At 53.1% G+C, this 12,948-nt stretch overlaps 1 long non-coding RNA gene across 1 annotated transcript; it reads right to left on the reverse strand.

Annotated features, from left to right (window-relative positions):
- Positions 1 to 136: 136 nt before the first annotated feature.
- LOC107054672 lies at positions 137 to 2,365 on the reverse strand. Its single transcript, XR_001469178.4, has 2 exons — positions 1,919 to 2,365; positions 137 to 624 (listed from the first exon to the last, which is right to left on the reverse strand). It is a non-coding gene; the product is annotated as an uncharacterized LOC107054672 (long non-coding RNA).
- Between the last annotated feature and the right edge of the window lie 10,583 nt (positions 2,366 to 12,948).

Below are 12,948 nucleotides of genomic sequence, written 5' to 3' on the forward strand. Positions count from 1 at the left end.
CTTCTTTTAAAGCGGATCCAGAGGGTACTAAGTCACCTCTTTTAATGGAACGAGATTAAGTGGCGTTTGAAAAGTTAATGAGAACGGCTCAGCGATGCTTTTATCTGTCATAAATTAATAAAGCAAAAGTGAAGAATCGGAGAATAGATCGGTTAAAATTTAATGCAGAATCCTCCCCTCAAAAGTTTCCAGGTAAAGAGTTCCCGAACCGCTGAGGTTATGGCGCTGTCCGGGCACGGGATGGATCCTTCCAGTCAGCACCCGGCCGGGGGGCTGGAGGGGGTCCTCGTAGGGTTCCCCCCTTTGTGCTGTGGGGCTGAGGAGACGCTGAGAATAAGCTGTGGAGCGGCGTGGTGCTGGGGGCAGACGTGGGCTGGGCGGTCACCGGGAGCAGAGCAAGGAGCTGGCAGCCCCTGCCTGCAGCGCTGCCAGCCCGTGAGCACATCCCTAAGCACAACATATATATTCCTCCTCGTTAAAGAGATTTCCCCCCCTTCAACAGTTAGTGGCCCGTATATTGGAAAGTGATTCATCCTCCGCCAGTAATAAATATTATAAGGATGTACTTCCAGCCCGGATCCTGTTTTATGCTCTGCCTGCTCCTCGGCCTGCTGCCTCTGGGTCCTGTGCCGGCGAGAGAAAGAGGTGCTCAGGGAGAACGCGGCCACGGAGCTTTTTCCCCCCTTGTTTTCCAAGCAGCTCCGCCGGGCCCAGCCGTGCGGGGCGGGGGGACCCCCCTGCTGCAGCCCCCGACCGCCTCGCCCGGCCAGCCCCGCTCGTTTTGGGGGCAAATTTTGGCAGAAAGGGACATTTCCCCACCTCCGGTTGGGAGCGTGCGCCGGGGGCTCACGGGGATGCTGAGCACATCGGCCGGGCACCCAGAGGGACCCTTCCGCACACCTCGAGCCCTTTTCCCTGTTCATTTCGTATCCTTTGCTTTTTGGGGGATTATTCCCATCTTAAGGGGTGTATTTGAATCCCGGGACACGTAGCCGGCCGGGTCGCCGGGGATTTGAACTGAGATGGGTTTTTCTCTCCCCCTTCCCCCAGGATTTTTCGCTCCCTCTCTTCCCTTCCCAGCCTGCCCAAGGTGAGGGCTGGGGAAATGTCAAGGTATGCCGATGTGCCTCGGAGCGAGGTGGGGCTTTTATGGACGGAGAGGTGGCGTCGGGGCTGGCAAAAACAAAACAACAACAAATCAAACAAGCAGGCTCCGGGCTGCACCCCCACGAGACGGATGTCGCTTGTCACCCAGATCCTCTGCTGTCCCTCGGGTTGCCGGCCCCGGGTGGGGAGGGCACAGTGGCCATACGATCACCCCGCAGCCTCGTGGTTCAACTTTCTCCCCTTAGAGCCGGCAGAGAGGCACCTTTCAGCTCCACATTATTATCCCCCCTCCATGTCGTCCTTCTCATTCATTCAGTTTCACGAACGCCTGAATTTTTTTCCCCCTCCCCTGTTGCTTGACCCCCCGCAATCTCTCGCGAAGAGAGGGCTGTTGCGGTATGTGTGTGTGTGGGGGGGGGGGGGGTTCGGGGTGGAGGGAGATTTCGGGAGTCGGAGAGGAAACTCAACGCTGATCCTGAGCAACCCAGCAGCTTCCGCCTCTCTTTGCAGGCACCAGATAGCCGCTTTGCGGGCACCGGCGCTCATCGTTGTGTTTTAGGTGCGGGGGGTGAGGCCTGATTGATTCACCTCCCCCCCCCCCCCCCCCCCCCCACGGGCCTAACGCTGACCTCCCCCTCTCCATGCCCTTGCAAGAAATCCGTGTACCGCAGGTGTAACTCTGACTTGCAAATGGCTTTATCTCTTGTGTATCTTATTTGTATATAGTAACGTTAATGAGTAACTCTTGTGGCGCTTGTGGATGGAGGTAAACAGCGAGCAATCTCTCTGGATTATCCTGTCTATTACTCACCTGGCGCCTGTCTTGATATCCTCAATGGTTTTATGGCTGATGCAGGCGACCCGGCGCTGGGGGGGTGGGGGCTCGGCGCCGGGGGGGTCCAGCGAGGCGGCGGCGCCATCTCTTGGGCAGCTGGGGCAGTGCGGGGCGGCCCCGAGGGGACCCTGGGTGGGGAACGCGGGGACATCCACCGGGGATGGGTGTCTCGTGGGGAAATGGGGAGCGGAGAGGGAAAAAGTGCCCTCCCTCCCTCGTCGGGCAGCGGAGCTCGTGGCAGGTTTTGCCGGGTTTTACCCAGGGGAATTTTGGCCGCTGGTACAAAGTCTATGGGAAAGCGGCGCTGGGGCGGTCGGGCCGGCCCCGGAGAGGGGCAGTGGGACCGGAGCAGCTCGGGGATGGGGGTGTGGAGTGATAGGAGAGGCACGGGAGCCACCTTCACGGGGCCCGGCCGCTCCTGTCGCCGTCCTGCCGGGCCCGCTCGGCCCACGCTCTGTTATTAGTTAATTATTGATTGATTACAAGTGCAAATTTACGGCCCTCTTCCCCCTTCCCGGCCGCGGTGCACGGTGCGCTCCGGCCCCTCGCGCGCACACACTCCGCTGCCCTCTGCAAACAGCCGGCGGGAGGCGAATTGTTGCTTTTGGACTTGACAGCTACCAGGAATATGAAATATTTGAGCCCTTCAGTCGATCCCCGTACTCTGGCAGCCCTTTTTTTTTTCCTTTCATGTCCCAGCTAGGGGGCTCCCGCAGCCGACGGGCCCCTCACGCACTCGGGCTCACAGCGCGCCAGGCCTCGTAGATCAAAGAGACTTCGAGAGAAAGGTTTCCTTCTTTAAGGATTGTTCGGAAAATCTTGGAAGCGGGGATCATTCCGCCTCCGCCCTCGCCCCGGGCTGCAGGGTTGCACAGGGGAGAGCTTTTGGGAAGGTAGAGAGAGAGAGGGCTTGAGAGAAAGGAGAACAAAAATAAAAATAGAAAAGAAAGAGAAGAAGAAAGGAGAGAAAAAAAAAATGAGAAGGAAAAAAAAAAGACAGAAAGAAAGAAAGAAAAGAAGAGTTGCTTGAAGTTCATCAACCGCGTGCACGGGGAGCGCACGCAACGCACAGAGCCGCGGGGCTGCGTGTCCCGGTGGGCAGCACCCAGGGTGTGGGGGGCCGGGGGTCCCACCCGGGGGTCCCACTCCGGGGCTTTCCTGCGGGACCTGGGGAGCCCGTGGGGGGAGCGCACAGGTGGTGAGTGCTGCTGCCAGGCCGTGCCCGTGCGCCGTGGATGATGGATGGACGGATGGATCAGTTTGTTGTCTCGGGGAAGGATAAATGAGTTGTGGCCGTTTCCTCGAGGCTCCAGCAGAACGGAGAGGGAGGGAGGGAGCAGAGGTTGCTCCCTGCGGGCACGTCGCTGCTGGCCGCTCGCCACCGCTCCTCGGGTCGGGCCGCAACCGAGGGGGGCCGGGAGCTCCGGGGGCACCGGGCCGGGAGGATCCGTGATGGAAACTTCGGGAACACCGGGGTTGGATTGAACCGTGGGGAAACGGAGCAGGAAAAATCGAAAACTCCTTTTTTGCGGCTTCTTGTAACGAAACCCCGAGCCCTCAGCCCCTCGCACACCGCACTAAAGCAAACAGACACGCACGGGGACATTCCAAGCCGTGTCCTGGAGGCTGGCAGCGCGTTATCTCTCTGACCCGCCGACCTCTCCCTGCAGCCAGACCCCTCTCACATCCCCCGAGCCTTCACATAGCGGCCGTTTCCACCTGAAGCTTTCTGACTCCGAACAGAAGAGAAAAGCCGATAGCACCCGAATAAGCTCGTGGGGTTACTTTGGGGTTTTTGTTGGTTTTTCTTTTTTCTTCATCTTCTTTTCTTTTTTTTTTTTTCTTTCTTTCCAGCTTGCCCTATACTTCCCACGTGCTTCTCCAAAACCCCGCATTATTAGCGAACAATTAAGGCGTGTAAAAACACGGCGAGGCGAAGCCCTCAGCTTGAAGTGGCCGTTTAGGGCGTTCGTGTAACTCCCGGCTCCGGCTGCTCGTCGGGGGCCGCAATGGGTCCCCCCCGAGGGCACGGCGGCTGTGCGGGCTGCTCCGGGCTCAGCTCCCGGGGCTGCTCCTCCTTCGGCTTTTCCCTTTGCTAACCTTTCATTTATTTATTTTAATTATCGAACAATTCTGGAGAAGGTGCTACTTTTTTCTCCTTTTTTTTCTTCCCTCCCCCTCCTTATTTTTTCTTTCTTTTTTTTTTTTTTTCCTTTCATTCTTTCATTTATTTATTTATTGTTGTTCACTCTCGGCCGGAGTAGCTCACCACAGCTCACCGGGGCAGTAATTCCTGCTGAACTTCATGTTGTTCTCTCTAGAGTTAGCTTTCCACCACTCATCCAGCCAAAACTCTTTCTAGCGAAGGACCTTATTTAACTCAGCATTGAAACAAACAAACAAACAAACAGCCAACAACAAAACCAAAAACCGAACAACCACCAACAATCCAACCGCTCGCATCGGGCTGGGCTGTGCCGACCCTGTCGAGCTCTAACGCAGCCGGGGAGCCCCCACCTCACGGGCACCCCGATCCCTCCCTGCCCGGCAGCCCCCTCTCCCCCCGGCTTCTCTCCTTTCCGAAGTCCTTCCCAACTTTACTTCCTCGTGAGCCTCCAGAGCAAAATAGAATGAGCAGGGAAACAAACCCGACAGAAAAAGGCAGCGGTGCTTTTTCCCATGGACTTTCTCCATGGAAAAGGTATGAGCGGGGCGGTGGAGGTGGGGGTCCTCACACCGCCTTGGCCGAGGGGTCGAGGAGATGCGGAGCCTTTTCTCGGGGAAGGTGCAGAAGGGAGAGGAAGGCTTTGCAGGGCAGGGCGCACGGTCCCGTTTCGGGTCGCTGTGCGGGCAGGGCTCGCTTCCCGGCCGCCCCGCTCGGAGCACGGGGCTCTCCCTTCAGCCTCACCCCGCCGCTCCGGATTTTGTTTCTGACGGGTTGCTTTGCAACTGTTATTTTTAAGCTCTCCATCGTTGTCACTTCGGGCCCTTTCCGCGGATTTTGAAGGGCGTTTTTCAAACTCGTTCGCTCTCCCGAGTTCTATTCATTCCGTTTTCCATTTCACCCAAGTCCGAACTAAAACAAACAAAACACATCCAAACATAAAACAGCCCCGAACCTCAAACACAGACGTACACAGGTAGGGACGCTCCCCCGCTTCGCTTGCCGGAGCGGATGGGGGCAGGGGCTACCCTAGGAAAAGTGAAAAGCTTGTTTTAATGGGCGGTCATTGCTAAATCTCACCTTAGGGCCAAAACGACTCGCGACCCATTGCCCTCCTTACGATGTATTTATTTGTCTCAGTGGCACCAGCCGTCAGTCATTAGGGGGGAGTTAACCCGAGAGCCGCACGACGGTGCTGGTGGTGGTCTCCTTGGTTTGTTTTAAATGTGCTCTCTCACCAGGAACGCGGCCCGAGGCGAAGCAGCGCCCTGTCCCGGTTGAGCCCCGGCGGCAGCGCGGCCAGCGAGGGCTCCTCCGAAAACGTGTCGCGTTCGGTAGGACGAAAAGTGGGCTTCGCTTTGCAGCGCGAAGCGGCGTCTCGGGCCGGTAGAGACTTTCTTTAATAAACCGGGCGATTTTAGTTTTTTTGTTTGTTTGTTCTTGCTTTGTTTTGTTTTCAATTTTTCTTAACAATTACGAGAGAAAAATAAAAATAAAAAAAAAATGAAGAACCCCAAAGGGTGGGAGCAGCCGGAGGACCCCACCGTGTGCTGGCAGCGGAGCGGGCACGGAGCAGCTCCCGGCAGCCGCATTTCTGCCATCGCGCTCATACCGCCTCCGGAGCTCCGAGTGGCTTTATTTAGCTGTACTTCTCACTGCACGGAGCGCGCATATAGCGCTGAGCAGCTCTAATACGTTTCAAATACTTCTGCAGTCCAAATCCACGTACGTGTACGTATGGCGCTACATAAAGCTGATGGGAAGGGATGAGGTTGTGTGCGCATTCCTTTCACTTTGATTAAGACGTGCACGACACACGAGACATCGGGCACGGCGCGTCCCGGCCCCCGGAGCCCTCCCTCGGCCCCGGCCGGCGCCAGCTCCCCCGGAGGCAGCAGCGGAGCCCGGCTCCGTCCGAGAACAGCCGGGAGGCTCAAGCGGCTGCGTTCGGTATCTGCCTCTCGGTTAGCGCGGCGTTATCGGCCCTATCGCGTCCCGGGTGAATATCTCTTTGCTGGCCACTTATGAGCATCAGCTCGCCCTGCTGCTCCGCGCTGCTCCTCCGGCCGCCCGTCGGATCGCTCGGGAGGTGCTCACCCCCTTTTACAGACAGACGGCTCTCTGCTTTGTTAAGTGTACCGAGTGTTTAACCATGGGCGGAGTGGAGAAGAGAGATAAAGCATAAAAGCGGTCCTCTCGTCCTCTCCATGCCGGTATCTCACACCTCCAAATTTCTGCCGTCGGGAGAGCTTTCCCTTACTCCTCATTTAATCGCCGCAGACTCCGGGCAGAGAGATGCACGGAGGGAATCTCCATCCCCAGATATCTCTAATGCCCCGAAATCATGAACTCATGAAGCCCTGAAAGCAGTAGGACTTGCACCAGCAGGCCATATGTTTGCGCGCAGTGGAGAAAGGGGCCGAGGTCACTGCGTCCGGGCCGCGCCGTGCCGGGTCCCGCCGCTCCGCCGCTCCTGGAGTGCCACCTGGTGGGGACAGCCCGGCAGCACGGCCGGGAAGCGGCTCCTCGGGGGCGGTGGGGGGAACCCCGGGGATGCGGGCTGCCCCACGTGCCTGGACATGAGCTGGTTGCGAGGAGGGACAGCTAGCAGCAGTGTAAGAAAAGACACGAATGGAGAGTGTGGCTTCAGAGCCTGAGAAAGAACTGTTAATCCTACGTGCCCACCTTCTGTTCTGTGTGCAAGAATCCCATCAACACTGATACAACAGCTCCTAAAGGTCTCAGTGAACTCCACACGAGAATCCCACTGCTGGATATTTAGAAGGAAGCAGCATTAGGCCTGGCATTTTCATAGGAAACCTCCCAAAGCGTTACAGGTGTGTGTGGCTGTGCTCTGAGAGTGGGTGGGGTTCTTCAGTGAGTGAGCTGGTTTGCATGGCACAGGGCCTCCCTTGCTTTATCCTGTTGCTTTTCTGTTGTTGTCCTTCACATATCCACGTGTACATACTGAGCTGTTTTGCTTTCCTGTTTTCTTCTTTCTTTTAGGGGCTAGCCTCACCTGCTCACTTCTACGCACACACAAACACATGCACACAGAAAACATCTCCTTACATTTTGTTTCATAGCTTTATTCATATTGTTCCTTACGCTTTTTGCTCTTAGACACACATACAGCTGTTCTTCATAAGCAGGTTGCCTTATTACACACTTATGTTTTCTGCCTCCTCCCTCATTGCAGAACTGTTCTGCACCAGAAACTGCCACTTAGCATGAAACACTTCTCTCTGGGTGAGAGATCAACTTGCTGAGGAGGAACTGGGGGCACTAAAATGCGAGAACAAGGATGTAGAAGCCGGAAGACATGCATCAAACTTCAGGGTAAACAATAGGAATGATATTGATTGTGTTTTAATGTGCAGTGGTCACACAATGGGGAAGATAGCCTTCCCGGGGAAAGAAGACGCTCACCTCTTAAGAAACTGGAAGCATACATGTTTTACTGAAATTTCTGAACTAGCACAGAGGGACCCTTAGGGAAGAGCTTTCCAGGTCCGACAGAGCTTCCAAATCAATGCTGTCCTACTTTCTGACTGCCTCTGATTAGTGATGAGTGATGCCCATTGTCCCTCTCCATACTGGTGAGTGCCCTCATTAAGGAGCCTGAATTATGTGTGTGCATGTAGGCGTCAGAGCTGGTTTGCGGGGAGCAGTGGGAAGGTAATTCCCAGGTTCCAGGGGCCTGAAAGGCTTCTGAAGGAGTTAAACCCTTGGAGACTGGCGTTAATGCCCGCAGGACGGGCAGAGGAGAAAGCTGTCATGCGAGAGAAGCACCAGTTGTGCCACAAAGGCTTAGTGAAGCTGTGTGAACAGGAGTCTGGGGGAATTCACAACTTGGAGGGCAGCAGTTTTGCTGTGGGTAGAAGTATTTGGCCAAGATGCAGCAGAGGAACCACACTTGGCTCCTCAGGGACAGGTTGTTTGTAAGTCTGGAAAAGAGCAGTCCATGCTGCTCTTTAATGAGTTATCTGAAGTCCAAAGCATTTCCAGTGAGGATGGTGTAATGCACAAGAAAAAAGTGTCAGAAAACATGAAGGCACAGCTGCTCTTTCCACTTGAGTAGCTGCAATCAGTTTGGATGATGGATATTCTGTTCAGACCCTTCCAGAGGAACTCCGGGTCTCTAGATCCTTGCTAAGAGGAGACACGGTGATTTATCATTTATTTATTGGATTATAATCAATTACTGTTTCTTCTGCTTCCTCTTCAATCACATCACCCTGGTGAAATCAGGGGGTGAGACCACTCCAAGTGCACAAAAATTTCCCTTTGAAAAGCATTTCTGTCAGGTTTTTAGGTGTGGATGTGAGCAGCTGGTGGAAGGGATGGCAGCCATGCTTTGGTTTGGCTGTGGCAGTTGGGTTGGGCAAGCACCCTCATGTCCATGCCCTGAGTGGCTTGGGGACTTCGATGCTTCCCCTGACCCTTCTCTGAGCACTGTACACATGGGGCTCACCTCATTTTCTTGCACTGAAATGAGCCATAGCTAGAAATGAAGGCAACTTTGGGGCTGAACTCTGCTTGGTTCAGAAAACTGGGGGGGAGACAGGGAATGATGGGTTTTCAGTAAGTGCAGCCATGAGGTGCTCTGGAGAAGGCTGCCCTTTTTTAGTGCCACATAATCTGTACCCTCCATATGCTTTCCCCACCCTTGAGGGGGGATCTGACGCTATGTGGGACTGCACACAAAGCCCCACACTGCAGCCTTTGTGCCTCCAAGTTCTGTCAAGGAACACATTCTTTTCACGTGGTCCCAGCCTGGTTCTTGCTCCCATGGCACCAGCGTGGCCTTGCAGAGAGCTCTTAGCCAAACAATGGTGAGCTGGAAGTGGATAGGAAATGGCCTGAGATAGGGGCCAGGTCCTGTGGTATCAGTCTCTTTGTACTCTTTGATTTTTGGAGTTCCTTGGCTGGGGAACAAAGGAGATGACCTGGATTTGGGAGGATGTTGAAACTCAAGGGTGAGCATGTCAAAGGCTTAGAGTTAGGTGTAGCTGGAGGGGAAGGAACTTGCTGAGCGGGTGACATGCTCCCTCTAGCTGGGCTGGCAGCCTTTTGTCATCCTGCACGCATCTGCCAGGCCGGCTGGTCCATTCAGTACCTGCTTTCCTATGTGAGAAGTCCCAAAGCTACCTATGGGGTTTCCTTATTTTTAAGGACCTCAGCCAGTTAAAGCATCAATATGTAATTTTTCATTCCAGGCAAGGCACACCCAGTCCGTCTGGGACAGCACTGCTGATAAGGAGTGTCACTCAGGGCTGTGAATTCTCTGGGGGAAGCACTGCCACTAACAGCACACAGAAATAGGGCAGTCACTGTGGCAGCAGTTTCTGGGTGTTATTTTGTACTATAGCACTATTTGGTCTGAAGTGAGTAGAAAGAAACACCACTTCAGAACAGTTATTCCCAGGAAACTGTGCTGGACAGAGACTTTCTAAACAGAAATGTTTGATCTTCGAAGCCATCTGTTATCCTATCTGGAGATTTCATGTAGCAAAATGAATAAAACTTGGAAGGAAGAAACACAAAACGAGCCCATCTTAATTTCTGGTGACTGTTCTTATTAGTCCTTGCTATTCCCCCACTGCAGCTTGCAGCTTTCGCAGAATATCCATACCTGCCTCTACCTTACCTGGGTGGGCTTGTGCCCAGCTTGTCCAGTTGATGACCCTTTTCACAATGGGAGTGTGAATTAACAAGAGGGTTGGAAACTGAGTCATGGTAGTTGACTTGTGCTAGAGGAAGCTGTATCTGAGACACGACTTAAGGTCTCCAGAGCTGAGCAGAAATGTTTGCTGCTTGAGTTAGCTTGTCAGTGCGCTGGGATGATGGGCTTGGTGGCCTCAGTCTCCAACCCTGCAGAACCAAGCTCCATGTCCCGGCTTTGCAGAATGCAGGGGAATAATGACAAGCTCTCATTAGAGTTCCTATATGAGGTTTTGTATGAATACAGATACTTGTTTATGATTTTGCGGAAATTAAGCCTTATTTCTGCAGTACTCTGAAACCTACTTTTTCCAGAAGGTACCAGGGCACAGAGTTGGGCTTAGCTGCAGTTTCTGGTTAGGAAGCTGCTTGTCCTGGAGTCTGTGCTATGATGGAAAGGGAGTCTGAGAACATAACAGACTTGTGGGAAGGGTTTTCCTCTTTTTGAACTGCAGAAAATCAGCAGTGTATGAGTGAAAATGCTGGTGTCTTTGGTCAAGGCATTAGGCAGTTTTAAAGCATGAGGGAGTCAACCCAAGAGTGGACTCCATGACCACGTTTGCTTTTGCTCAGCTCTCAATACTACGAGTCAGCTTCCTGAATAAGGGCAGCTCTCCTTCCACTCGCTGCTTGCCATGGGCTTGGCAAAGGCTCCTGAGCCATGGGCAGCATGACTACATCTGGCTGTAACAGCTTTCACAAATACTCAAGTCTAAAGCTGCAAATAGGCTTAAACTGCAAGTAGAAGGGTAAAAGCATTATCTGGGGGTCTCCCTAATAGGTCTTAAGGGTGTTAGCCTTTAATGGATCCAAGCTGAAGTGAAACACTGCATGTGGGATATGCTTGTCCCCTTGACTGCGTCCAACAGCACTCCAAAGTAAGGCAAGTGTTGTTCTTTAGGTTCTGTCATACAGACTCCTCTTCTCTTGGGTGTGGAGATTGCTGAGATAGTATCGATTGGAGAATGTGAAGGCAATTTTGGCTGGATGACTCAGTTCAGGCAGGATAGACCAATCTTCTCCTGTGGCTTGGGAATAGAAGGCCTGCCTTGAACCAGAGAGACCTGAACTTGGAGCTGATCCTGAAGCCAATTTCAGCTAAATCCAGTTAACTTGTTGTCTGGTACTGGAAAGGGATGGATAAAATTTGTCTGAACCTAAGAACTCTTCAGGGCTCAGAAGCATTGGGCTAGTGGATAGGAACAAGGATGATGCATGCAGTCACCCACACTAGCCACTTGGACACAATGTGGGAAAAGCAGGGCTCCAGTGCCACGTGCAGCTCTTGGTGTTATTCCACAAATAGTGTAAAATCTAATAATTAAGCATTTAATCTTCAGAACTTTGCCACACAGCAACACCAGACACTTGGTCGCTGAGGAAACATCTTTCCCCCAGAAGGAGCAACTAGTCTAGATTAAGTCTTCATTTGCTAGAAAACATGATGTTGTATGCAGAAAAGAGCTACACAGCCTTCTAGGAAAATGCTTGTTATGTTCTCAACAGTATCCTTCTGTATAAACATCACTGAAAACTAGGATCATGATAAGTGTAATATTCACACGAGGAGCCTATTTTCCTTCCAGAAGGGCATCAGGAATGACCAGGACCTGTCCTAGCCCCTGGTACATATTCTAGCCTTATGATGACTAGTGACCTGTCAGGTGAGGAGGAAGGAGCTTGTTATGGATGTGCCTTAGAGCTGAAGGATAAAGAGCCAGCTGCAGGGCTTACAGTGAGTAATTGGCCCTATGGCCTCTGCAGTGGCACAGAGGCAGCAAACAGCAACAGGAAGGGGTCAAGACCACAACTCTGGCTGCTTTGGGGCTCAGAAATCAGACTCCTGTGCTCTGTGAGAGATGGGTTGCCTAAGAGCACCCTACAAGCAACATTTCTGTCCCTACTTGGCATCCCTTTGCTTACAGTGGGAAGAGCTGCCCTGAGCCCCCTGTTGCATGGCTGCAGCCTGCATGCAGGAGCAGGGCTGCCCTCATCCTCCTGCTTTGTGCCACTAATGACTCAACCTGTTGGGGCTGGCTCCTCTTGGGGCCCAGCTTTGCAGGCACTGGTCCTTTGTTCCACCATTCTAGGGAGAAAAACCACCCTCACTTCACAGATCTGGTATTGCTGTAGCCTCGTTAGGGTTGGGGAATGTTTCTTCTTTCTAGGCATGAGAAAGATTTGTAGGAATCTTTTGTTTCAAAAACCAATTCTAGGCCAAATGTGTTCGCTTTTGATACAGGAGTTAGTGCAGAGAAACAGCTCTCTTTAGAAATATTTGCAAAAATAATTTGGAAAAATCTCTTCTTTAACAAAAGAATGGATGTAGAGGCCCTGAATCAGAGAGGTTCGTCTCTAACTTTGAAGGACCAAAGCCTTCGAGTGAGCAGTACTGGCACTTCTGCCTTGGCTGTGAGGTGCTGGACTCAGTGGCCCAGAAAGCTTTACCAGCCAGCCTGGTACCTCGGTGAGAGCATCTTTTGGATGAAGAAGCCTCACATGCTCTGTCTGTGCGTAGATAGGAAATAAAGAAATGGGAGCATGTGCTGCTCCAGGCCTGCCAGAGGGTCTCTGGGCTGCTGCTGGAGCTGCCGGCTGCGCTGCACATCCCGGTTTGCTCCCAGAGGCACAAGGATGCACATCAGGCTCTCAGAGCCACGTTTGCATAAACCTCAGGTGAACATGCTTATGTTTTAAAGAACTATATTAAAATATGCCACTAGATGGCCCCAGGAAGAAGCCCATTGAGACTGTGGGGCCCAAGGGACTGAGGGAGGGCAGCCTCCAGCAGGCACCTGGCCTGGCCTTGGGGCTTCAGCTCCTCTCATCTCTCTGTTTTGGGAAGGGCTGGGGCTGGCACAGCCCAATTGCTGAAACACGAGGGGTGGGAAAGAACAAGAGGATGGCTGAGGGCTCCCACACAGCCTTATCTCTTGCGGCACCTTCTGCTGAGTGTTGCATCACAGGAGTGTGCAGGTGTGGAGCCTGCCCAGAGGAGTGGTGTGAGCTCCTGTTGTAGTACTGTGCCCTATCTGGGCACCCATCGGGAAAAGGAGTGACGCCTGGTGATGCTGCCTCTGTGTCCTGTGTGGAGATGGCATTTCCAAGTGCCAAAGAC

Source organism: Gallus gallus, chromosome 15, assembly GCF_016699485.2.
Source record: "Gallus gallus isolate bGalGal1 chromosome 15, bGalGal1.mat.broiler.GRCg7b, whole genome shotgun sequence".
Lineage (NCBI taxonomy): Eukaryota > Metazoa > Chordata > Aves > Galliformes > Phasianidae > Gallus > Gallus gallus.